The following is a 26,954-nucleotide window of genomic DNA, read 5'->3' as shown; positions in this document are numbered from 1 at the left end:
TGGAATGGATTAAATATTCTGTTCACAAGCTAAACAAAAGCGACTGTTATGCTTGTGCGACAGGCAGGCCAGAGACCCAAATTGTCCCCTTTCTACTTGGGTGGTCCACTCACGGACTCTCATGACCGGGCATGAACTGTATGGTAGCTCTCTTCCAGAACCCCACAGCCTGGGGTGATGAGTCATGCAAGACTCTTTCACTGCTGTTCCCTGAGGTCAAGAGCCCTGTGGGTCAGCCCTGAGGGCCATCTGGCCTCCAGTTGCTGATGTTAACTTCACCTCATGCCTTTCATAGCAGGGGAAATGTTAGAATTCCTTGGAGACTTAACAGGGTGCAGTGAAACCAAGCCTTTTCAAGAGCTTACCAAGCAGTCTGCCCTTGTTCATCCCCGAGCAGGTACGTGGTGGTATTGTGGGGGACTATTGCTGGGTACTCTGCCAAGTAACTGGAGTGACACTTACACTCTAATTCAATTGGCTATCCCTTTCACCTTGACATTTCATCAACCAAGAAAGTTGAAAACGGAATATTGTAAAAAGAGAGATGTCTCTCACGGATCATTTGATCCTCCTATTTATATAGACGCTACCAGAGTACCACGAGGGATACCAGATGAATTCAAATCCTGAATTCAAATAGCTGCAGGATTCAAGTCTATATTATTCTGGTGGTCAACTGTAAACAAGAATGTAGCTTAGATAAATTATATCTATTATAATCAACAACACTTTGTTAATTATACTAGAGATGCTGTTGAAGGAATAGTTGAACAATTAGGTCCTACCAGCTAAATGGCCTGGGAAAATAGAATAGCCCTTGACATGATATTAGCTGAAAAATGTGGGGGTTGTGTCATGTTTGGAGTCCATTGTTATACTTTTATTCCTAATAGCACCATCCCCAATGGAACAATAAAAAAAGCCTTACAAGGTCTTACCTCCTTATCAAATTAGTTAGCTAAAAATTCTAGAATAAATGACCCCTTTACAAGCCTCATGGAAAAATGGTTCGGAAAATGGAAAGGAATTATGACCTCAATACTCACCTCCCTTGTAATCATTATAGGTGTGCTCATTCTTGTAGGATGCTGTATCATATACTGTATTCGTGGTTTAGTGCAAAGATTATAGAAACAGCTCTCACCAAAACCTCCCTTAGTTCACCCCCACCTTATTCAGATAAACTCTTCCTTCTAGATGCCCAAGAAGAACAACAGAGCTGAGATATGCTAAGACATTTTGAAGAGGAAAAGCTATAAAATCTAAAGGGGGAAATTGGCAGAGATGATAAATTCCTCTTCAAAAGATTTTAATTCCCTGTTCTTCCATTTCTTTGTTTCTCCAGTTTCTATAGTTACCCCTGCTGTAAACAACCCTTCCCACCCTTGCCGTGCCCTGACATGCCCTGAGAAGCCTAGATATGCCTTCAGGTATGCCTAGACATGCGTAATGGATAGCCTTCCCCTTCCCACCTAGATAGCTGTGTTCAATTTCAAACATTAGCCAATTGGGTTAGTTTAGACTGTGCAGTCCAACCCCAGCCAATGAAGAAAGAACACAGCAGTAGGAACCAATTTCATTAGGTATAAAAACCCCTGCCCTACCCTGCTCGGTGTGCTCTTGCAATCATGACTGACGCAAGTTGCACCCTTCTGCAGAAGTAAATTTGCCTTGCTGAGAAAATTTCTGTTCGAGTGCTATTTCTTTTGTGGCACCAAAACTTGTTTCTAACACTAGCTCAGTCTTCAATCCCCCTGCCACCTACTAAATATCCTTGATGCTCTTCTAGTCTCTCTTTTTTCTTCAACTCCAACAACTTCCCAGCGCCATCTCTGGCCCCATAAAAAAGCAAAAACTAAGGCTAAGCAGGAACACAGCAGAGGAATCCTCTGGGGAAGAGGAGGCATCAGAATACGTGAAAAGCCAGATGTTGGCATGCAGAAATACAGAAATGATTCTCTAAAATATGTCACTTGGGCATGCTGAGTATTTCTGAAAATTGAAATGCCTCAGAAATAAGCCCCAGAATTGGCCGGGTGTGGTGGCTCACACCTGTAATCCCAGCACTTTGGGAGGCCAAGGTGGGTGGATCACAAGGTCAGAAGTTCGAGACCAGCCTGGCCAAGATGGTGAAACCCCATCTCTACTAAAAATAAAAACTTAGCTGGGCGTGGTGGCAGGCACCTGTAGTCCCAGCTACTCAGGAGGCTGAGGCAGGAGAATTCCTTTAACCTGGGAGGCAGGGGTTGCAGTGAGCCGAGATCATGCTACTGCACTCTAGCCTGGGTGACAGAGTGAGACTCCATCTCAAAAAAAAAAAAAAAAAGAGAAATAAGCCCCAGAATCAGGACCCTCTAATCTTGTATTGTTCTTTCTCCCCTCCCCTCCCCCAAAGTGCACAGAGGGACTCTCTCTGAAATTTTCTTATCTAAACTTAGAAAGGTTCTTATCAAAAGAAACACAATTGCCTTCTAAACCCCTTACTGAAATCTCATTTCAGACCTAGGGATGTTTGAATTCCTAGGTGCAAAAGTAATTGCAGTTTTTGCATTTTTGGAATTTGCCATTTGATACTGGAATTCATTCTTAAATAAATGTGGTTATGGGCTGGGCATGGTGGCTCACACCTGTAATCCCAGCACTTTGGGAGGCCAAGTTGGGTGGATCACTTGAGGTCAGGAGTTCGAGACCAGCCTGAGCAACGTGGTGAAACCTTGCCTCTACTAAAAATACAAAAAGGTGTGGTGGTGGATGCCTGTAAGCCCAGCTGCTCAGAAGGCTGAGGCTGGAGAACTGCTTGAGCCCAGGAGGCAGAGGTTGCAGTGAGCTGAGATTGTGCCATTGTACTCCAGCCTGGGCAACAGAGGGAGACTCCATCTCGATAAATAAATAAATGAATAAATAAATGTGGTTATGTTATGCATCATTTTAGCACACATTTCTCGCTTCATTTTTTTGCTAATGACTAATTACTTGATGCTTATTTTATGTTTATTTTAGACTGGAAATAATGTTAGACAAAAAGGAAATTTGAGTGATTTTCTTATTTGATTTCAAAATGGATCGTAAAGTAATGGAGACGACTCACAATGTCAGCAACGCATTTGGCCCAGGAACTGCTAATGAACAGTGCAGTGGTGGTTCAAGAAGTTTTGCAAAGGAGATGAGAGCCTTGAAGATGAGGAGCCTAGTGGCCGGTCATTGGAAGTTGACAGTGGCCGGTCATTGGAAGTTGACAATGACCAGTTAAGAGCACTCATTGAAGCTCATTCTCTTACAACTATTCGAAAAGTTGCTGAAGAACTCAACATCGAACATTCTATGGTTGTTCGGCATTTGAAGCAAATTGGAAAGGTGAAAAAGCTCAATAAGTGGGTGCCTCTTGAGCTGAGGGAAAATTTTAAAAATTGTCGTTTTGAAATGTCATCTTTTCTTATTCTATGCAACAGTGGTGAACCATTTCTCAATTTAATTATGACAGTAAAAATTGGATTTTAGGTCACTTGAGGTCAGGAGTTTGAGACCAGCCTGACCAACATGGGGAAACCTCGTCTCTACTAAAAATACAAAATTAGCTGGGCATGGTGGTGCATGCCTGTAATCCCAGCTACTCGGCAGGCTGAGGCAGGAAGATCAATTGAACCCAGGAGGTGGAGGTTGTGGTGAGCCCAGATCAAGCCATTGCACTCCAGCCTGGGCAACAAGAGTGAAACTCCATCTCAAAAAAAAAAAAAAAAAAGAAAGAAAGAAAAGTGGATTTTATACAATGACCAGTGATAACCAGCTCAGTGGTTGGACCAAGAAGAAGCTCCAAACACTTCTCAAAGTCAAACTTGCACCAAAAAAAATCATGGTCACTCTTTGGTGGTCTTCTGCCAGTCTGATCCACTACAGCTTTCTTTCTTTCTTTTTAATTATTATTTTTTATTTCCATAGGTTATTGGGGAACAGGTGGTGTTTGGTTACATGAGTAAGTTCTTTGGTGGTGATTTGTGAGGTTTTGGTGCACCCATCACCCGAGCAGTATACACTGCACCCAATTTGTGGTCTTTTATCCCTCACTCTCTTCCCACCCTTTCCCCCAAGCCTGCAAAGTCCATTGTGTCTTTCTTATGCCTTTGCATCCTCATAGCTTAGCTCCCACATATGAGTGAGAACATACAATGTTTGGTTTCCCATTCCTGAGTTAATTCACTTAGAATAATAGTCTCCAGAGGCCAGGAGTGGTGGCTCATGCCTTTAATCCCAGCACTTTGGGAGGCTGAGGCGAGTGGATCACCTGAGGTCAGGAGTTTGAGACTAGCCTGACCAACATGGAGAAACCTCATCTCTACTAAAAATACAAAATTAGGTGGGAGTGGTGGCATGTGCATGTAATCCCAGCTATTCGGGAGGCTGAGGCAGGAGAATTGCTTGAACCCAGGAGGTGGAGGTTGCAGTGAGCCGAGATTGCACCACTGCACTCTAGCCTGGGCAACAAGAGCAAAACCCCGTCTCAAAAAAAAGAAAAAAAAAAAAGTAATAGTCTCCAATCTCATTCAGGTCACTGCAAATTCCATTTTTTTTTTTTTTTTTTTTTAAGACAAGAGTCTTGCTCTGTTGCCTAGACTGGAGTACGGTGGCGTGATCTTGGCTCACTGTAACCTCTGCCTCCCAAGTTCAAGCGATTCTCCTGCCTCAGCCTCCCGAGTAGCTGGAACTACAGGCATCTGCCATCATGCCTGGCTAATTTTTTATTTTTATAGTGGAGACGGGGTTTCACCGTTTTAGCCAGGATGGTCTCGATCTCCTGACCTCGTGATCCTCCCGCCTCGGCCTCCCAAAATGCTAGGATTACAGGTGTGAGCCACTGTGCCTGGCCTAATTTTTGTATTTTTAGTAAAGACAGGGTTTCGCCATGTTGGCCAGGATGGTCTCGATCTCTTGACCTTGTGATGCGCCCACTTCAGCCTCCCAAAGTGCTGGGATTACAGACCTGAGCCACCACACCCAGCCAATTCATTCCATTTTATGGCTGAGTAGTATTCCATCGTATATGTTTACACTACAGTTTCTTTCTTTTTTTTTTTGATAGAGTCTCGCTCTGTTGCCCAGGCTGGAGTGCAATGGCATGATCTTGGCTCACTACAACCTCTGCCTCCCAGGTTCAAGCAATTCTCCTGCCTCAGCTTCCCGAGTAGCTGGGATTATAGGCGCCTGCCACCACGCCCAGCTAATTTTTGTATTTTTAGCAGGGACGGGGTTTCACCATGCTGGCCAGGCTGGTCTCGAACTCCCCACCTCATGCGACCTGCCTGCCTCAGCCTCCCAAAGTGCTGGGATTACAGCTGTGAGTCACTGTGCCCAGCCATATATACCACAGTTTCTTTATCCACTCATTGATTGATGGGCATTTTTTTTGGTTCCACGTTTTTGCAATTGCAAATTTTGCTGCTATAAACATGCATGTGCAAGTATCTTTTTCATATAATGACTTCTTTTCCTTTGGGTAGATATGCAGTAGTGGGATTGCTGGATCAAATGGTAGTTCTACTTTTAGTTCTTTAAGGAATCTCCACACTGTTTTCCATAGTGGTTGTACTAGTGTAGATTCCCACCAGCAGTGTAGAAGTGTTCCCTGTTCACCACAGCCATGCCAACATCATTTTTTTTTCAGTTATCTTTTTATTATTATTTTTTTCCATAAGTTATTGTGGTACAGGTGGTATATGGTTACATGAGTAAATTCTTTTTTTTTTTTTTTGAGACAGAGTCTCACTCTGTCGCCCAGGCTAGAGTGCAGTGGCGCGATATTGGCTCACTGCAAGCTCCGCCTCCTGGGTTCACGCCATTCTCCTGCCTCAGCCTCTCAAGTAGCTGGGACTACAGGTGCCCGCCACCACACCCAGCTAATTTTTTGTATTTTTAGTAGAGACAGGGTTTCACCGTGTTAGCCAGGATGGTCTCCATCTCCTGACCTCGTGATCCACCTACCTCAGTCTCCCAAAGTGCTGGGATTACAGGCATGAGCCACCACGCCCGGCCCGAGTAAGTTCTTTAGCAGTGATTTGTGAGATCCTGGTGCACACCCATTACCCAAACAGTATACACTGCACATATATGTTGTCTTTTATCCCTTGCCCCCCTCCCACTCTTCCCCCAAAGTCCCCAAAGTCCACTGTTTCATTCTTATGCCTTTGCGTCCTCATAGCTTAGCTCCCACATATCAGTGAGAACATACAATGTTTGGTTTTCTATTCCCAAGTTACTTCACTTAGAACAATAGTCTCCAGTCCATCTAGGTCATGGCAAATGCTATTAATTCATTCCTTTTTACGGATGAGTAGTATTCCATCATACATATATATCACAGTTCTTTATCCACTCATTGATTGATGGGCATTTGGGTTGGTTCCAGAATTTTGCAGTTGTGAATTGTGCTGCTATAAACATGCGTGTGCAATTATCTTTTTCATATAATGACTTCTTTTCCTCTGGGTAGATACTCAGTAGTGGGATTGCTGGATCAAATGGTAGTTCTACTTTTAGTTCTTTAAGGAATCTCCACACTGTTTTCCATAGTGGCTGTACTAGTTTACATTCCCACCAGCAGTATAGAAGTGTTCCCTTCTATACATCCACGCCAACATCTACTGTTTTTTGATTTTTTGATTATGGCCATTCTTGCAGGAGTAAGGTGGTATTGCATTGTAGTTTTGATTTGCATTTCCCTGATCATTAGTGACGGTGGCCATTTTTTCATATGTTTGTTGACCATTTGTATATCTTCTTTTGAGAATTGTCTATTCACATCCTTAGCACACTTTTTGATGGGATGATTTTTTTCCTACTGATTTGTTTGAGTTCGTTGTGGATTCTGCTGATTAGTCCTTTGTCAGATGTACAGATTGTGAAGATTTTCTCCCACTCTGTGGGTTGTCGGTTTACTTTGCTGACTGTTCTCTTTAGTTTAATTAGGTCCCAGCTATTTATCTTTCTTTTTATTGCACTTGCTTTTGGGTTTTTAGTCATGAAATCCTTGCCTAAGCCAATGTCTAGAAGGGTTTTTCCAATGTTATCTTCTAGAATTTTTATAGTTTCAGGTCTTATGTTTATTTAAGCCCTTAATCCATTTTCAGTTGCTTTTTGTATAAGGTGAGAGATCAGGATCCTGTTTCATTCTCCTACATGTGGCTAGCCAATTATCCCAGCACTATTTGTTGAAAAGGGTGTCCTTTCCCCACTTTGTTTTTGTTTGCTTTGTCAAAGATCCATTGACTGTAAGTATTTGGATTTATTTCTGGATTCTCTATTCTGTTCCATTGGTCTATGTGCCTATTTTTATACCAGTACCATGCTGTTTTGGTGACTATGACCTTATAGTATAGTTTGAAATCAGGTAGTGTGATGCCTGCAGATTTGTTCTTTCTGCTTCTTAGTCTTGCCTTGGCTATGTGGGCTTTTTTTTTTGGTTCCATGTGAATTTTAGAATTGTTTTTTCTAACTCTGTGAAGAATGATGGTGGTATTTTGATGGGGACTGTGTTGAATTTGTAGATTGCTTTTGGCAGTATGGTAATTTTCACAATATTGATTCTATCCATTCATGAACATGGGATATGTTTCGCTTCGTTTGTGTTGTCTATGATTTCTTTCAGCAGTGTTTTGTAGTTTTCCTTGCAGAGGTCTTTTGACTCCTTTGTTAGGTATATTCCTAAGTATTTTACCTTAGTTTATTTTATTTATTTATTTATTTTTTGAGACAGAGTCTCACTGTGTTGCCCAGGCTGGAGTGCAGTGGCATGATCTCAGCTCACTGCAACCTCTGCCTCCCAGGTTCAAGCGATTCTCCTGCCTCAGCCTCCGGAGTAGCTGAGATTACAGGCAAGTGCCACCATGCCTGGCTAATTTTTGTATTTTTAGTAGAGATGGGGTTTCACCATGTTGGTCAGGCTGGTCTCCAACTCCTGACCACAGACGATCTGCCCACCTCAGCCTCCCAAAGTGCTGGGATTACAGGTGTGAGCCACCACGCCTGGCCAGTATTTTTTTTCTTTTTTTGCAGCTATTGTAAATGGGATTGAGTTCTTGATTTGATTTTCCACCTGGTCACTGTTGGTGTATAGAAGAGCTACTGATTTGTGTACATTAATCTTGTATCCAGAAACTTTGCTGAATTCTTTTATCAGCTCTAGGAACTTTCTAGAGGAGTCCTTAGGGTTTTCAAGGTAAACGATCATATTGTCAGCAAACAGGGATAATTTGACTTCCTTTTTACCGATTTGGATGCCCTTTATTTATTTCTCTCGTCTGACTGCTCTGGCTAGGACTTCCAATACTATGTTGAAGAGGAGTGGTTAGAGTGGGCATCCTTGTCTTGTTCCTGTTCTCAGGGAGAATGCTTCCAACTTTTCCCCATTCAGTATTATGTTGGCTGTGAGTTTGTCGTAGATGGCTTTTATCACATTAAAGTATGTCCCTTGTATGCCGATTTTGCTGATTTTATGCGATTTTAATCATAAAGGGATACTGATTTTGTTGAATGCTTTTTCTGCATTTATTGAAACAATCATGTGATTTTTGTTTTTAATTCTGTTTATGTGGTGCATCACATTGATTGACTTGCATATGTTAAACCAAGTGGGTATGAAACCCACTTGATCATGGTGGATTGTCTTTGTGATATGTTGTTGGATTCAGTTAGCTCGTATTTTGTTAAGGATTTTAGCATCTATGTTCATCAAGGATATTGGTCTTTAGTTTTCTTTTTTGGTTGTGTCCTTTCCTGGTTTTGGCTTCATAGAATGAATTAGGGAGGGTTCCTTCTTTCTCTATCTTGTGGAATTGTGTCAAAAGGATTGGTACCAATTCTTCTTTGAACGTCTGTAGAATTCTGCTGTGAATCCATCTGGTCCTGGACATTTTGTTCTTGGTAATTTTTAAATTACTGTTTCAATTTCGCTGCTTGTTATTTGTCTGTTCAGGGTATCTAATTCTTCATGATTTAAGCTAAGAGAGTTGTGTTTTTCCAGAAATTTCTCCATCTCTTCTAGGTTTTCTAGTTTATGCACGTAAAGGTATTCACAGTAGCCTTGAATTATCTTTTGTATTTCAGTGGTGTCAGTTGTAATATCTCCTGTTTCATTTATCAGTGAGGTTATCTGGATTTTCTCTCTTCTTTTCTTGGTTAATCTTGCTAGTGGTCTATCAATTTTGTTTATCTTTTCAAAGAAACAGTTTGTTGTTTCAGTTATCTTTTGTATTATATATATAATTATATATGTATAATATATAAGTATATATAATATATAGTATAATATATATTGTACATGTATAATATATAATACATTATACTATATATTATATATTATATATTATACATGTGTAATATATATGTATACATATATACATATATTATATATGTGTAATATATAATATATAATGTATGTATTATATATGTATAATATATAATGTATGTATTATATATGTATAATATATATGTATAATATATAATGTATGTATTATATATGTATAATATATATGTATAATATATAATTATATATGCATATTATATATATAATATACGTATATAATTTTTTTTAAATTTGAGACAGAGTCTCGCTCTGTCACCCAGGCTGGAGTGCAGTGGTGCAATCTCAGCTCACTGCAACCTCCACTGCCTGTGTTCAAGAGTTTCTCCTGTCTCAGCCTCCCAAGTAGCTGGGATTACAGGCATGCAACACCACACTTGGCTAATTTCTGCATTTTTAGTAGAGACGGGGTGTCACCATGTTAGTCAGGCTGGTCTCAAACTCCTGACCTCAGGTGATCCGCCCACCTTGGCCTCCCAAAGTGCCAGAATTACAGGTGTGAGCCACCGAGTCTGGCCCTCTTTGTTTCTTTTAACTGCTGTTGCTTTAAAGTTTGTTTTGCCTGATATAAGAATAACTACCCCGCTCTCTTTTGGTGTCCATTTGCATGAAGTGCCTTTTCCCGCCTCTTTACTTTAAGTTTATATGAGTCCTTATGTGTTAGGTGAGTCTTCTGAAGAAAGCAGAGTTGGTTGATGAGTTCTTATCCATTCTGCTGTTCTGTATCTTTTTTTTATTTTGAGATGGAGTTTTGCTCTTGTTGCCCAGGCTGGAGTGCAATGGCATGATCTCGGCTCAGTGTAACTTCCGCCTCCTGGGTTCAAGAGATTCTCCTGCCTCAGCCTCCCAAGTAGCTGAGATTGCAGGTGTGTGCCACCAAGCCCGGCTAATTTTTGTATTTTTAGTAGAGACAGGGTTTCACCATGTTGGTCAGTCTGGTCTTGAACTCCTGACCTCAGGTATTCAACATTTCCTCTACCCGCCTCGGCCTCCCAAAGTGCTGGGATTACAGGTGTGAGCCACCATGCCCAGCCATCTGTATCATTTAAGTGGAGCATTTAGGCCATTTGCATTCCATGTTAGTATAGAAATGTGAGGTACTGTTGCATTCATCATGCTCTTTGTTGGTCTGCGTACTTAGTTTTGCTTTTTGTTTTTTAACTTGTATTTTTGTTTTATAGGTCCTATATGATGTATACTTTAAAGAGATTCTGTTTTGAAGTGTTTTCAGGACTTATTTAAAGATTTAGAGCTCCTTTTAGCAGTTCTTATAGTGGTGGCTTGGTAATGGCAAATTCTCTCAGCATTTGTTTGTCTGAAAACAACTGTATCTTTCCTTCATATATGATGCTTAGTTCCACTGGATACAAAATTCTTGGCTGATGATTGTTTTGTTTGAGGAGGCTGAAGATAGGGCCCCAATCCCTTCTAGCTTGTGGGGTTTCTGCTGAGAAATCTGCAGTGAATCTGATAGGTTTTCCTTTATGGGGTACCCAGTGCTTCCTTCTGTCTCACAGCTCTTAAGATTCTTTCCTTCATCTTAACTTTGGATAACCTGATGACAATGTGCCAGGTGAAGATCTTTTTTCAATGAATTTACTGGGTGTTCTTTGTGCTTCTTGTATTTGGATGTCTAGGTCTATAGCAAGACTGGGGACGTTTTCCTCGATTACTCTGCAAATATGTTTTCTAAGCTTTTAGAATTGTCTCCTTCCTCAGGAACACCAATTTTTCTTAGTTTGGTCATTTAACATAATCCCAGATTTCTTGGAGGCTTTGTTTATATGTTCTTGTTCTTCTTTGTCTGTGTTGGATTGGGTTAATTGGAAGACCTTGTGTTTGAGCTCTGAATTTCTTTCTTCTATTCATTCAGTTCTATTGTTGAGACTTTACAGAGCATTTTGCATTTCTAAAAGTGTGTCCAAAGTTTCCTGAATTTTTTATTGTTTTTTCTTTAAGCTGTCGATTTCATTGAATATTTCTCCCTTCACTTCTTGTATCAGTTTTTGGATTTCCTTGCATAAGGCTTCGCCTTTCTCTGGTCCCTCCCTGATTAGCTTAATAACTAACCTCCTGAATTATTTTCAGGTAAATCAGGGATTTCTTCTTGGTTTGGAGCCACTGCTGGTGAACTAGCGCGATTTTTGGGGGGTGTTGGTGAGCCTTGTTTTATCATATTACCAGGGTTGGTTTTCTGGTTCCTTCTCATTTGGGTAGGCTCTGTCAGAGGGAAGGTCTAGGGCTGAGGCTGTTCAGATTTTTTTGACCCACAGGGTGTTCCCTTTAGGTAGCACTCTCCCCCTTTTCCTATGGATGTGGCTTCCTGTGAGCCAAACTGCAGTGATTGTTGTCTCTCTTCTGGGTCTATCCTCCCAGCAAGTCTACCAGGATCTGGGACTGGTACTGGGGGTTGTCTGCACAGAGTTCTGTAATGTGAACTATCTATGGGTCTCTCAGCCATAGATACTAGGGCCTGTTCCAGTGTAGGTGGTGGGGGAGTGCAGTGGACTCCGGGAAGATCCTTAGCTTTGGTGGTTTAATGCTCTATTTTTGTGCTGGTTGGCCTCCTGTTAGAAGGTGGCATTTCCTAGAAAGCATTAGCTGTAGCAGTGTGGAGAGGGACCAGTGGTAGGCAGTGTCCTAGAACTCCCAAGATTATATGCCCTTTGTCTTCCGCTACCAGGGTGGGTAGGGAAGGACCATCGGGGGGGACACGGCTAAGCACGTCTGAGCTCAGACTCTCCTTGGGCAGTTCCCTCTGCAGCTGCTGTAGGGGATGGAGGTGAGGTTCCCAGATCACTGGAGTTGTGTACCCAGGAGGATTATGGCTGTCTCTGCTGAGCCATGCAGGTTGTCAGGGAAGTTGGGGAAAGCTGGCAGTCACAGGCCTCACCCTGTTCCCACGCAAACCGAAGGGCCAATCTCACTCTCACTGTGCCCCCTGCAATAGCCCCAAGTCTGTTTCCAGGTGGAGGGTAAAAAGGGCTTGAAAATTTGCCCATGCCTTCCCACCTCCCAGTTGTGAAAGAATTGGGCTTTAGTTCTTCCTCTGCGTGTGAATTCTGCCAGATCACACCCTACCCGCCCCACCCACCACCGCCCCAGTTCTGGCCAGGAGGCTTCTCGCCCGGTTCAAATTGTTACTAAGTTCAGCTAGAGAATCCCTTCTCCCTGTGGAGTTTTACCCCCTTTGTGTCCGGAGTTGGTTCCTTCCGGTGGGTTCTTGGTCTTGCTGACTTCAAGAATGAAGTCACGGACCTTCGCGGTGAGTGTTACAGCTCTTAAAGGTGGCACGGACCCAAAGAGTGAGCAGCAGCAAGATTTATTGTGAGGAGCAAAAGAACAAAGCTTCCGAGTGGGTTACTGCTGCTGGCTGAGGGGCGGGGGGTGGCCAGCTTTTATTCCCTTATTTGTCCCCACCCACGCCCTGCTGATTGGTCCATTTTACAGAGTGTTGATTGGTCCATTTTACAGAGTGCTGATTGGTCCATTTTAAAAACCTCTAGCTAGCCACAGAGTGCTGATTGGTGCACTTTTACAGAGCACTGATTGGTGCCTTTTACAAACCTCTAGCTAGCTACAGAATGCTGATTGGTGCATTTTACAATCCTAGCTACAGAGTGCTGATTGGTACATTTTACAATCCTCTCGTAAGACAAAAAAGTTCTCCAAGTCCCCACTCAACCCAGAAGTCCAGCTGGCTTCACCTCTCACTTGCTCCTCTGGCCACCCTCCTAATGGATCCCTATGGTGCCAAGCAGGAATGGGCTGCTTGGGGACCCAGCGAGCTACCAGGGCCTTTCTGCTGCTTTGTCTACCCCTGTGTTTCACTCAGCTTGGCTCTAACTTGACTTAGCTCCAGGTAAAGTCGGGAACTTCTCCTGCAAACAGACCTTCAGCTTCTCCAGTAGGGGGTGTATTTTCAGGAGAGTGGGGGGTCTCCCTTTCCCTATTCTGTGGTTGAGTGTATTTGGGGTGTCTCCCAGGTCCTGCAGGAGCAGTCCACTTCCTTCAGAGGGTCTGTGGGTCCTCTCAGGATTGCTGGTCTGTTCTTGCAGTGGATCTGCAGCTACAATTCACAGTGCAAGCTTCCACACACTGCTGTGTCCAGGGCTGCAATCTAGTCGTCCCTCCCACATGCCATGATCCAGCCCCAGCTCAACATCTATTTTTTTTTATTCATTGCAGCTTTCTGAATCCTGGTGAAACCATTAGGTCTGAGAAGAATGCTCAGCAAATCAATGAGATGCACCGAAAACTGCCACGCCTGCAGCCAGCATTGATCAACAGAGAGGGTCCAATTCTCCATGACAATGCCCGACCTCATGTCGCACAACCAACGCTTCGAAAGTTGAACAAATTGGGCTATAAAATTTTGTTTCATCTGCCATATTACCCTGACTTCTTGCCAACTGACTACCACTTCTTCAAGCATCTCGACAACTTTTTGCAGGAAAATGCTTCCATAACCAGCAGAATGCAGAAAATGCTTTCTAAGAATCATGAACTTTTTTTTTTTTTTTTTTTTTTTTTTTTTTGAGATGGAGTTTTGCTCTTGTTACCCAGGCTGGAGTGCAATGTCGCCATCTGGGCTCACCGCAACCTCTGCCTCCTTGGTTCAAGCCATTCTCCTGCCTCAGCCTCCCAAGTAGCTTGTATTACAGGCATGCGCCACCATGCCAGGCTAATTTTGTGTTTTTAGTAAAGACGAGGTTTCTCCATGTTGGTCAGGCTGGTCTTGATCTCCCAGCCTCAGGTGATCCATCCACCTTGGCCTCCGAAAATGCTGAGATTACAGGCATGGGCCACCGCGCCTGGCCCTGAAGCATGGATTTTTATGCTACAGGAATAAATAAACTTATTTCTCATTGACAAATATGTGTTGATTGTAATGGTTCATATTTTGATTAATAAAGATGTGTTTGAGCATAGTTATAATAATTTAAAATTCATGGTCCAAAACTGCAATTACTTTTGCACCAACCTATACCTGGATGCACTTTTTCACAAGATTAATGCATGCTTCTGAGGCTCATTCAAATTCCAAACAGAATCATTTGTAGGTTAATTTTTATCTCCCTTGTCTGTTCATTTTCCCTAATCATCATTTACTGCCCTTCAAAAGAATTGTGTACGTTCCCGTGTCCTCCCTCCCCTATGAAAAAGGGTAGGTACAGCCAGGCACGGTGGCTCCTCCTGCCTGTCATCCCAGCACTTTGGGAGGACGTGGCAGGCGGATCACATGAGGTTGAAAGTTCGAGACCAGCCTGACCAACATGGAGAAACCCCGTCTCTACTAAAAATACAAAATTAGCTGGGTGTGATGGCACATGCCTGTAATCCCAGTTACTTGGGAGGCTGAGGCAGGAGAATCGCTTGAAGCCAGGAGGCGGAGGTTGCAGTGAGCCGAGATCTTGCCACTCCACTTCTACTGCATCCTGGGTGACAGAGCGACTCTGTCTCAAAAAAAAAAAAAAAAAAAAAAAAAAAAAAAAAAGGCTGATCAAAGACTCAAAAGGATGCAGGCCCTTGCCTCTTACCTACGCATAACCTTTTAAAAATTACTTCTTCTCTCTCCAGTACTCTCCCTTTTCCCTTTAAATATTGAGACCCCTTAGACTCTTTTTGGAAAAAGCATGGACCACAGTTTTTCCTGTGGAGCTCTTTCCTGGGAGTGTCCTTAACTTTGGCAACTAAGCCTCCTAAAATAGTCAGACTTACCTCAGTCATTTTCTTTGATTTACAAATGGGAGAAAAAGGTTTGTGTGACTAGTTGGGTATAGAGACTCTGGATATTTTTAGTATGAATATTCGTATTGTCTGACCTTTTTCCTCCCAGAAATAGTCTTGTCATTTGCCATAGTCTTTCTGTGTTGTTCCGTCATAAAGAGGGATATGATGGGGATAGAACATGGCCCCGTAAGCCCATTGTTCCAGTTGGCTTTGCACACTGGTCAGTTTTGTGGTTCTGACCACACTGGCATCTATTTAGATAAACTTTGTTGTTGGTCCTCAGAATAAAAAGTCTCATCTTGTTTTAGGTCCTTGAGAATTTGACTTGTGACCAAGTTGGAACACTCTCTTGCTCTCCACCATCTGAAAGGTGTAATTTTTGGGTGATGTCAGGTGGCCAGTCTAAAAATGGCTGAGAACCTGGAGACATGTAAGTTTTTTTTTGTTTTTTTTTTTTTTTTTTTGAGATGGAGTCTCGCTCTGTCACCCAGGCTGGAGTGCAGTGGCAAGATCTTGGCTCACTGCAAGGTCCACCTCCTGGGTTCACGCCATTCTCCTGCCTCAGCCTCCCGAGTAGCTGGGACTACAGGCGCCCACCACCATGCCCGGCTAATTTTTTGTATTTTTAGTAGAGACGGGGTTTCATCGTGTTAGCCAGGATGGTCTCGATCTCCTGACCTTGTGATCCGCTCACCTCAGCCTCCCAAAGTGCTGGGATTACAGGTGTGAGCCACCGTGCCCGGCCAAGACATGTAAGATTTTAACCAGCACACTCTTTGTTCCAATCCATAAGAGTCTGTCATCTCAACTCTTATTTCCTGGTTAGTCTTGGGGAAGTCCAAGCCCAGGAGGACCTACCAGGTGTCATAGATTAATGGGTCCGTGACTGATGGCCCTTCACAAATTTGTGGGATACTAGAGGTATTGTGTGCACAAGCACCATCCTTAACCTTTTGTGGCAACAAGTTTTTTCCCATCTTAGCCTATTCCTGGGAATGAATTTCTTGAAGTGGGGGGGTTGGATCATTAGGACTGCCTCTTTGATGCCCTCTCCAGGAAACACCTAGTTTACATGGTAAAAACTTATGCTAAACCGGAAAACTACCTCTATGTTTTCCATGAAGAAGCGTATTGAATTGAGTCACTATTGGAATGAGTACACCATGGGAAATTCTAATAACCAGTGGCCAAAAGATGAATCCTATCAATTAGAAAGACCCTTAAATTTAAAAAAAAAAAAAAAAAAAGATTTTAGCAAGATCTTTTGTTCTAAACAATCGCCTTTTTTTTTTTTTTTTTTTTTTTTGAGATGTTGCCCAGGCTGGAGTGCAATAGCGCCATCTGGGCTCACTGCAGCCTTGGCCTCCTGGGTTCAAAGAATTCTCTTGCCTCAGCTTCCAGAGTAGCTGGGACTACAGGCATGCACCATTGCAACATACCACGCAGGGCCAGGAAGCATGATTTTAGCACATTCAGGATATTTAAGGGCTCAAAGGACATTATTGTTACAGTAAGTTACAAAAAAAAAAAAAAAGATGATTGCCTTAGCTACAATATGAAGAAGAAAATATTACAATGAAGATAGGTTGAATAAACAAAATGGGAGGTATTGTTACATCTCACATTACCTGTCTTACTTTAACTTTTGCCATTCCACAAGAAAAATGTGAAACATTAAAGAAAAATATTGAGATAAAGTATCCATGTGTCGATAATTGAATTAAATGTGGAGCCTGAAGAACAAGCTGATTTCTTATTTACATTGAAGAATGATTATGAAACATTAAGATGAAAAAATGTAACTATCAAGTAGAAAGATTGTAGTGTTATTATTATCACTGATTCCAGTGACCTTCCAATGTCAAATACAAAGGCAACCCTGACCTGATTAAAGTCAAAAGCGAGTCCTGGCTCTTGTGCGTGGTGTATTGTCCATGTGTTTCAGGCTGTATTGAATGTATCAAGAAGCAAGGACACTCATTAAAATATATATAGAAAATATGAAGTAATATATACATTAATATATAACTATAAAATATATGATATAAGAAACTGATATGGAAGACAGTGGATTTGTTTATTTGTTTGTTATGTACTGAATGGTTGTGTGTCTCCTCACATTCCTATGTCCCCATTGTGATGGGATTCAGAGGGGGGCCTTTGGGAGATAATGAGGTCATAAGTGCAGAGCCCTTATTATGGGATTAGTTCCCTTCTAAAAGAGTCATAAGACAGATGATCCATCTCTCTCTCTACCATTTGAGGATAAAAGGAGCAGATGGCATTTGCAAACCAGGAAGAGCACCCTTAGGAGACACTGCATTTGCTAACGCCTTGATCCTGGACTTCCAGCCTCCAGAACTGTGAGAAATAAATGTCTGTTGTTAGCCACGTGTGGTGGCGTGCCACTGTAGTCTCAAGCTACTACTGGGACAGGAGTCCAGGAGTTCCAGGCTGCAGTGTGTTATGGTCATGCCTGTGAATAGCCACTGTACTCCAGCCTAGGCAATGTAGAGAGAGCCTGTCTCTTTGTTTGTTTTTTTGAGACAGGGTCTCACAATATTGACCAGGCTGGAGTGCAGTGGCAGCATCACGGCTCACCGCAGCCTCAGCTTCCCGGGTTCGAGTGATCCTTCCAACTCAGCCTAATGAGTAGCTGGGACTACAGGCACATGCCATCAGCCTGGCTAATTTTTTTGTATTTTTTGTGGAGACGGGGTTTTGCCTTGTTGGCAAGGCTAGTCTCAAACTCCAAACTCCTGACCTCAAGCAATCCACTCACCTTGGCCTCCCAAAGTGCTGGGATTATAGGTGAGAGCCAATGGCCCAGCCAAGACCCTATCTTTTTTTTTTTTTTTTTTAAGTCTGTTTTTTAAGCCACCCAGTCTATGGCATTCTGTTTTAGTGGCCCAAATGGACTAAGACACTGCTATATTTAAAGAATATTTTGGGCCGGGTGCGGTGGCTCATGCCTGTAATCCCAGCACTTTGGGAGGCCGAGGCAGGCAGATCACGAGGTCAAGAGATCAAGACTATCCTGGCTAACATGGTGAAACCCGGTTTCTACTAAAAATACAAAAAAAAATTAGCTGGGCGTGGTGGCAGGCGCCTGTAATCCCAGCCACTCGGGAGGCTGAGGCAGCAGAATGGCGTGAACCCAGGAGGCGGAGCTTGCAGTGAGCCGAGATAGGGTCACTGCACTCCAGCCTGGACGACGTCTGTAATCCTAGCAATTTGGGAGGCTGAGGTGGGCAGATTGCCTGAGCTCAAGAGTTCGAGACCAGCCTGGGCAACAAGGTGAAACTTCGTCTCTACTAAAATACAAAAAATTAGATGGATGTGGCAGCGTACGCCTGTAGTCCCAGCTACTTGGGAGGCTGAGGCAGGGGAATTGCTTAAACCCGGGAGGTGGAGGTTGCACGGAGCCAAGGTCACACCACTGCACTCCAGCCCGGGCAACAGAGTGAGACTCTGTCAAAAAAAAAAAAAAAAAAAAAAAAAAAAGAAGAAGAAGAATGTGGCCAGGTATGGAGTCTCATGCCTGTAATCCTAGCACTTTGGGAGGCCGAGGCGGGCAGAGCACTTGAGGTCAGTAGTTCGAGACCAGCGTGGCCAACATGGTGAAACCCCATCTCTACTAAAAATACAAAAAAATTAGCCAGGTGTGGTGGTGGGTACCTTTAATCCCAGCTACTTGGGAGGCTGAGGCAGGAGAATTGCTTGAACACAGGAGGCGGAGGTTGTAGTGAGCCGAGATCATGCCACTGCATGGCAGCCTGGGCGACAGGGCGAGACTTGGTCTCAAAAAAAAAAAAAAAGACAAAGAATATTTTTATGTAAATATAGTTGTTTTTCCTTACTATATATTATGGGTAGGATGATGTTCCCCCTAAATTCATATGTTGAAGTCCTAGCCCCAGGACATCAGAATATGACCATATTTGGAGGCAGAGCTTTTAGGTGATTAAGTTAAAATGAGGTCATTAGCGCAGGCCCTAATAGAATCTAACTGGTGTCTTTTTTTTTTTTTTTTTGAGACGGAGTTTTGCTCTTGTTGCCCAGGCTGGAGTGCAATGGTGCGATCTTGGCTCACCGCAACCTCTGCCTCCCGGGTTTGACCGGTGTCTTTATAGGAAGAGGAAGTTTGGACACAGAGCAACTTCAGGAGCATCCAGCTACATGGAGGAAAGATCATGCAAGGAAGTGGCTACCACAAGGAGAGAGGCCGGAGAAGAAACCAACTCTGCTGAGACCTTGATCTAGAACTTCCGGTCTGCAGAACTATGAGAAAACAAATTTCTGTTGTTTAAGCCCCCTAGTCTGTGGCATTTTGTTATGACAACACTAGCAAATTAATGTGCTATATGGAGTAGAATATTCTTTTCTGAAATTGCAGTTTCAGTTGTGAGTATGTGTGCTGGGTGTCTATACAAGATGCATTTCTTTTTTTCTTTTTCTTTTTTTTTTTTTGAGATGGAGTCTCACTGTGTCGCCCAGGCTGGAGTGCAGTGGCACGATCTTGGCTCACTGCAACTTCCGCCTCCGGGTTCAAGCCATTCTCCTGCCTCAGCCTCCCAAGTAGCTGGGACTACAGGCATGTGCCACCATGCCCGGTTAATTTTTGTACTTTTAGTAGAAACGGGGTTTCACTATGTTAGCCAGGCTGGTCTCAAACTCCTGACCCAAATAATCTGCCTGCCTCGGCCTCCCAAAATGCTGGGATTACAGACGTGAGCCATCATGCCCAGCCAAGATGCATTTCTTATTATGGGGTGTAGGTCAAAATGTTTGAAAAATACTGAGCTAGAAGAAAGGAAAGCTTCTGCCTGTCCCTCTGAAGCAAGACAGTTGAAGTAGAACCTTCCACAAGGCAAACTTAGAGAAACCCTGGTCCTACATTTCCCAGGGAAGGACTAAGAAAAAGAAATGGCCTCTATGGCTTTGGGTTCTGTAGGTAAAAGACTCTAGAGCACTGTTCTAAAGTGGAGGAGTCAAGATAGGATCTACTGGGTCTGTGAACTTGAAGGGAAAAAAGTGCATATTAATTTTCATCAATGTCTCTAAAAATTGCCATTTCCTTCCATTATAAATACAAGAACAGATTTTGGTAATATTAGCAGTACCTGTAACTTTGTCACCAATAGAAATTACATGTATTTTCAAATCACATTGCACGAACTCTATGTCAAAATACAAATTGGAATCATCACCATATTGAAGGTATATTGGTTATTAGATTTACTGATAGAGTTTGTTGATAAAGAAGCATAGGTATTACTATGCACAGATTTGCCTTGCCTTGCCTTTCGTTTCCCTTCCTTTCCTTTCTTTCCTTTCTTTTTTCTTCTGTTCTCTTCTCTTCTCTTCTCTTTCTTTGAGACAGGGGCTCCCTCTGCCACCCAGGCTGGAGTGCAATGAGGCGATATTGGCTCACTGCAACCTCCACCTCCTCGGCTCAAGCAATCCTCCTGCCTCAGCCTCCCAAGTAGCTGGGTCTACAGGTGTGTGCCACCACATCCGGCTAATTTTTGTATTTTAGTATAGATGGGGTTTCACCATGTTGGCCAGGGTGGTCTCGAACTCCTGACCTCAGGTGATCTGCCCGCCTTGGCCTCTCAAAGTGTTGGGATTACAGGCGTGTGCCACTGTGCCTAGCTAATTTTTAAATTTTTTTTGTAGAGATAGGGTCTCATCATGTTACCCAAACTGATCTTGGACTCCTGGGCTCAAGTGATCCACCTGCCTCAGCCTCCCAAAGTGCTGGGATTACAGGCATGAGCCACTGTGCCTGGCCCAGCTTTGTTTTTCATACATTTTGATAATAAACATGTGTGTATATAATTTGTTCCCTTTGGGGCCCTATGTATTTTATCTTACACACTTAAAGACATTTTTCTTTCTTTCTTTCTTTCTTTTTTTTTCTTGAGACAGAGTCTCGCTGTGTCGCCCAGGCTGGAGTGCAGTGGCTCAATCTTGGCTCACTGCAATCTTTACCTCCAGGGTTCAAGCGATTCTCCTGCCTCAGCCTTGAGAGTAGCTGGGACTACAGGTGCCTGCTACCATGCCCAGCTATTTTGTATTTTTAGTAGAGACGGGGTTTCACCATGTTGGCCAGGCTGGTCTCAAACTCCTGACCTCGTGATCCGCCCGCCTCGACCTCCCAAAGTGCTGAGATTATAGGCGTAAGCCACTGCACCGGGCCGAGGACATTTTTCTGAGAAGGATGACTGGGCTTCTTAAGACTATCAAAGGTGGTCTGTGGCAAATAAAAGGTTAAGGACATCTCTACAGCTCTATTCTTAGAGACTCAGGCCCTGCCTCTTCTGTGCTTCACCTTGATTCTTGTCTTATCTGTTTCTTCCAGCTTCCATCCTTTTGGCAACTACCAAGACTCTCCTTCTGACCAGTCTCTTTTAACTGAGGACTTCCTTGGTCCTAACATTGACTTGACATCTTCCTGAGGCTGCCTCTTCATTTTCCATCTCTGCTCTGGCAGTGCAGCTCAAGGGTAGTGGTCCTGCTCTGGCACCTGGCCCAGGCAATGACCCACAGTGCTGTGACTTCAGGACTGCCATGCACCAGCCAGAAGGTATGTTAGCCACCCAAGGCCACAAGGCCACACAAGAAGCCGATCGCCCTTAGAAAAACAGCTAATAGCATCAAGCCGGGAGCGGTGGCTCATGCCTGTAATCCTAGCAATTTGAGAGGCTGAGGCAGGTGGATCACTTGAGGTCAGGAGTTTGAAACTAGCCTGGCCAACATGGTGAAACCCTGTCTTTACTAAAAAAAATACAAAAAATAATTAGCCAGGTGTGGTGGCAAGAGGGAGGCTGAGGCAGGAGAATCGCTTGAACCCGGGAGGCAGAGGTTGCAGTGAGCCGAGATTGTGCCACTGTACTGCAGCTTGGGGGACACAGCGTGACTCTGTCTCAAAAAAAAAAAAAAAGAAAAAGAAAAAGAAAGACAGCTAATAGCATCAGCAGTACAGAATGGGAATTCCTGCAGTCCCATGTCCCGTGGACCTGTTCCTGCCTCCTGAGGGTTTTGGTCCTACTTCTCTGGCTTCCCTGACCATATCATTTCATATTTTGACGCCTGGCTCATGACCTGCATTTGTAGTGCCACACATAGCCTTCTAGATTGAAGATGTCCGCATTACCATTGCTCACTTAACCCCGTCAGTGGCCATATGGAACATATCCACCTCCCGCAGTGCATCCTTGCAGAGCCCGTCTGCCAGTTCGCAGTAATTAGGTTTGCCACTCCCTTGGTTTTCCTTAGCATTCCCACTCTGGCACCTGCTCAACATTTGGAGGAATTCCATGCTCCCATAACACCAGATTGATACCTTCAGGTGGCAGGAAAGAACCACTCCTAAATCTCCAACCAACCAACCCCATTTATAGGAGAGGTCATCCCAGAGAGAACTCTGTGCAGCTCAGCTCCTGCACTCCCTGTGTGTCAGTGGCACACTCTGGCCTCTAGAGGGATCTCCAAGAACGAGGAAGAGAAGGAGGCTCCACACGGTCACAGAATGGGGGTCCAGGAGCTTAAATCATCAACTGTCCTGGAAAAGGGGGCTCATGTCTTGACCGTGTCTCTAAATGCACTGATGTCCTTTGGTATCCTTTGGGCAAGCACGTCCTACTTGATTTACCGTGCCTGGTCTGCTTTTTCTCTCTGGCCACTGGCAACATTCATCTGACTGCTTAGGCTGAGCCTGACCTCACCATCAGTACCCAAGCACTCCCTTAATGGAGACTCCAGAGTTTGGCCAGGCGCGGTGACTCACGCCTGTAATCCCAGCACTTTGGAAGGCTGACGCGGGTGGATCACCTGAGGTCAGGAGTTCAAGACCAGTCTGGCCAACATGGTGAAACCTTGTCTCTACTAAAAGTACAAAAATCAGCCAGGTATAGTGGCACATGCCTGTAATCCCAGCTACTCAGGAGGCTGAGGCAGGAGAATCACTTGAACCTGGGAGGTGATTGCAGTGAGCTGAGATCATGCCACTGCACTCCAGTCTGGGTGACAGAGCGAGACTCCGTCTCAAAAAAAAAAAAAAAAAAAAAAAAAAAAAAAATTCCAGAGTTTGACAAACAGGTACAGTGGATATATCTAGAAAGCAACCAGTCTGGGCAAATGGGCAAATGGGCAAATGGGCAAATGTACATATCCAATCTCATCTAGGCTTTTTCCTAGGATGAAACAGCATTCTGCGTTATGTTTAGTTTTGACTTTGTCCTTAAAGCTTACTGTCAGAAGTACTTAAAAATATTTTTCTTTTTCCATCTGATTTTGAAATTTTCAAACATCACAGAAGAGATGGAAAAAAAGTATAATGAGCAGCTATATTCCACCCACCTAGAGTCAACTTTTTTTTTTTTTTTTGAGACAGTTTCTGTTACCCAGGCTAGGCTGGAGTGCAGTGGTGCAATCATGGCTCATTGCAGCCTCAAACTCCTGGGCTCAAAAGATCCTCCTGTCTCAGCCTCCCAAGCAGCTGGGATTACAGGGTGCATGCCACCACACATGATTATTTGTTTGTTTGTTTGTTTTTTGTAGAGATGAGGGTCTCACTTTTTTTTTTTTTTTTTTTTTTGCCCAGACTGGTCTCAAACTCCTGGCTTCAAGTGATCCTCCTGCCTTGGCCTCCCAGAGTACCGAGATTACAGGTGTGAGTCACCACGCCTGGCCGATTCAACCATTTTTAACATTTTGGACATCTGCGTTTCTTGTGCCCTCAGTCATCCCCCTATACATGTATATAATTGTGTACATTTGTATACACCCACTTTTTTCCCCTGAACTGAGTATACATTCAGGCATAGTTGCTTCACTATAAAATACTTCAGTAAGCATCCCCTAAGAAGGATAATTTTCTCCAACACTAACTTGCTACAATGAGCTCCAGCATCCCCAGAGAAGCTGGGTCCTTTATTATTCAGTTATTCCCCCAGGTGACTTCTCAGCAGGTGGATCAGTAGGGGCAGGCAGGCACCCAGTGCCAGGCTGTTGCCTCCAGCTATTCCCAAGGGCCAGCCATTGAGCCTCTCTTTTAATAGTTCGGTGGGGTCTAGTCCTGATTCTGATTAAGAGGCCAGTCAGAGTCCAGGCTTTCCAGGAACAAAAAACCCAGCAATCCCTTTATTTTATGTTTCACATTTTATTCTTTTTTCAACAGGCCTTACGGCTGGGCTCAGTGGCTCATGCCTGTAATTCCTGCACTTTGCGAGGCCGAGGTGGGTGGACCACTTGAGGTCAGGAATTCGAGACCAGCCTGGCCAACATGGTGAAAGCTCGCCTCTACTAAACATACAAAAATTAGTCGGGCATGGTGGCGCACGCCTGTAATCCCAGCTACTTCGGGAGGCTGAGGAAGGAGAATTGCTCGAACCCAGGAGGCAGAGGTTGCAGTGAGCCGAGATCCGAGATCGTGACACTGCACTTCCGCCTAGGTGACAGAGTGAGACTCCACCTCAAAAAGAAAAAAAAAAAAAAGGCCAGGCATGATGGCTTACACCTGTAATCCCAGCACACTTTGGGAGGCCAAGGCAAGCAGATCACCTGAGGTAAGGAGTTCAAGACCAGCCTGGCCAACACGGTGAAACCTGATCTCTACTTAAAAAAATAAAAAAATAAAAAAAATCGAAAAATTAGCCAGACGCAGTGGCTTGTGCCTATAGTCCCAGCTACTCGGGGGGCTGAGGCTGGAGAGTCGCTTGAACCAGGGAGGCAGAGGTTGTGGTGAGCCGAGATTGCACCACTGCACTCCAGCCTGGGTGACAGAGTGAGACTCTGTCTCAAAACAAAACAAACAAACAAAAAATAGGCCTTGCATTCACACATTATAAATGTGTGTACATGGCAAAGTCCTCCCACTTCTGTCTCTTGCTTTCTTACTTCTCTCTGGAGGAAACCAACGTTACCAGCTCTAGTGTGTCATTCCCAAGGTTGCCTACATGCTTACAAGCAAATCTGTGTGTATATATGGTCCCCTTTTGTTACAGAAACAGTAGCACATTATGTATGCTGCTCTGCACATGTTTCCAACAATACTTTAAAAGCATGTAAGTAGAATGAGGGTCTAAGTCCACGCAACCAAAGACCATGGTTAGCAAGATAAAGATGTGCAGATGAGCCGGGCGTGGTGGCTCACGTCTCTAATCCCAACACTTTGGGAGGCTGAGGCGGGCGGATTACCTGAGATCAAGAGTTCAAGACCAGCCTGGCCAACCAATAGGGTGAAACCGGCTACTAAAAATACAAAAATTAGCTGGGCATGGTGGCAGGCGCCTGTAATCCCAGCTACTCGGGAGGCTGAGGTGGGAAAATCGCTTGAAGCCGGGAGGTGGAAGTTGCAGTGAGTCAAGATCAAGCCACTGCACTCCAGCCTGGGAGACAGAGCGAGACTCCTTTTCAAAAACAAAAATAAAAATAAGGCTGGGCATGGTGGCTCACGCCTGTAATCCCAGCACTTTGGGAGGCTGAGGTGGGCAGATCACAAGGGCAGGAGATCGAGACCATCCTGGCTAACACGGTGAAATCCCATCTCTACTAAAAATATAAAAAATTAGCCGGGCATGGTGGCACACGTCTGTAGTCCTAGCTACTCTGGAGGCTGAGGCAGGAGAATCGCTTGAACCCAGGAGGTGGAGGTTGCAGTGAGCCAAGATCATGCCATTGCACTCCAGCCTGGGTGACAGAGTGAGGCTCCATCTGAAAATAAATAAATAAATAAATAAATAAATAAAAATAAAAGCGTGTGACTAGAGTGAGGGTCTAAGTCCAGGCCGCCAAAGAGTATATGGTTAACAAGATAAAGATGTGCAGATGAGCCGGGGAAGTGGCTGATGCCTGTACTCCTAACACTTTGGGAGGACAAGGCGGGTGGTTCACTTGAGGTCAAGAGTTCAAAACCAGCCTGGCCAACATGGTGAACCCTCATCTCTACTAAAAATACAAAAAATTAGCCCGGCATGGTGGTGGACGCCTGTAATCCCAGGTACTTGGGGGCTGAGACAGGAGAATCGCTTGATCCTGGGAGGTGGAGGTTGCAGTGACCCGAGATTGTGCCATTGCACTCCAGTCCAGCCTGGGCAACAGAGCAAGCCTCCATCTAAAAAAAAAAAAAAAAAAAGTGCAGATGAGAGCAGCCATTAACCAAAAGTCAATAGAAACTGCTGAAAGAAAACACCTCAAAGAGCTGCTGAGAGCTAAATTAGCTGAACGTGGCTGGAATTGTAAAAGTAATTAAAGAGAAAGGACTGGAGCACATTACTGTTGGTGACTTGGTGGTTGAAATCACTCCAAAAGGCAGAGCCCTGGTACCTGACAGTGTAAAGAAGGAGCTCCTGGCCAGGCGCAGTGGCTCGTGCCTGGAACGTCAGCACTTTGGGAGGCCGAGTTAGGTGGATGGCTTGAGCCCAGCAGATCAAGACCAGCCTGAGCAGCATGGCAAAACCTTGTCTCTATGAGAAAAAAAATAGCTTGACATGGTGGCACACGCCTATAGTCCCATCTACTTGGGAGGCTGAGATAGGAGGATCACTTGAGCCTAAGAGTTTGAGGCTGCAGTGAGCTATGATCACTGCACTCCAGCCTGGGTGACAGGGCAAGACCCTGTCTCAAAAAAACACACACATAAAACAGAAAAGGCAACTGTGGTTTTGACTGCTGCTAGTTAGTTTCCAGAGTGTCAGAGGCCAAGTACAGGCCAAGCATCATTAGAAACAGGGTCATCTTGCTGGTCCGAGTGCTGTAAGTGGTGTTTACAACCACTTACAGATTTATTTGTTCCTTCTCCACTCCCACTGCATCTCTTGACTAGCCAAAAAAAGAAAAAAAAAAAGAAATAGAGTCATCATTATCG

General features: G+C 44.0%; 1 pseudogene; it reads left to right on the top strand.

Moving 5' to 3' along the window:
• Window positions 1-3,007: 3,007 nt before the first annotated feature.
• Window positions 3,008-14,260, top strand: LOC129031173 (histone-lysine N-methyltransferase SETMAR-like; annotated as a pseudogene).
• The last annotated feature ends 12,694 nt before the right edge of the window (window positions 14,261-26,954 follow it).

The sequence above is a fragment of the Pongo pygmaeus genome, chromosome 11 (assembly GCF_028885625.2).
Source record: "Pongo pygmaeus isolate AG05252 chromosome 11, NHGRI_mPonPyg2-v2.0_pri, whole genome shotgun sequence".
Taxonomy (NCBI): Eukaryota; Metazoa; Chordata; class Mammalia; order Primates; family Hominidae; genus Pongo; species Pongo pygmaeus.
The sequence above is the reverse complement of the archived record's forward strand: the minus strand, read 5'-3'. Positions and strand labels throughout refer to the sequence as shown.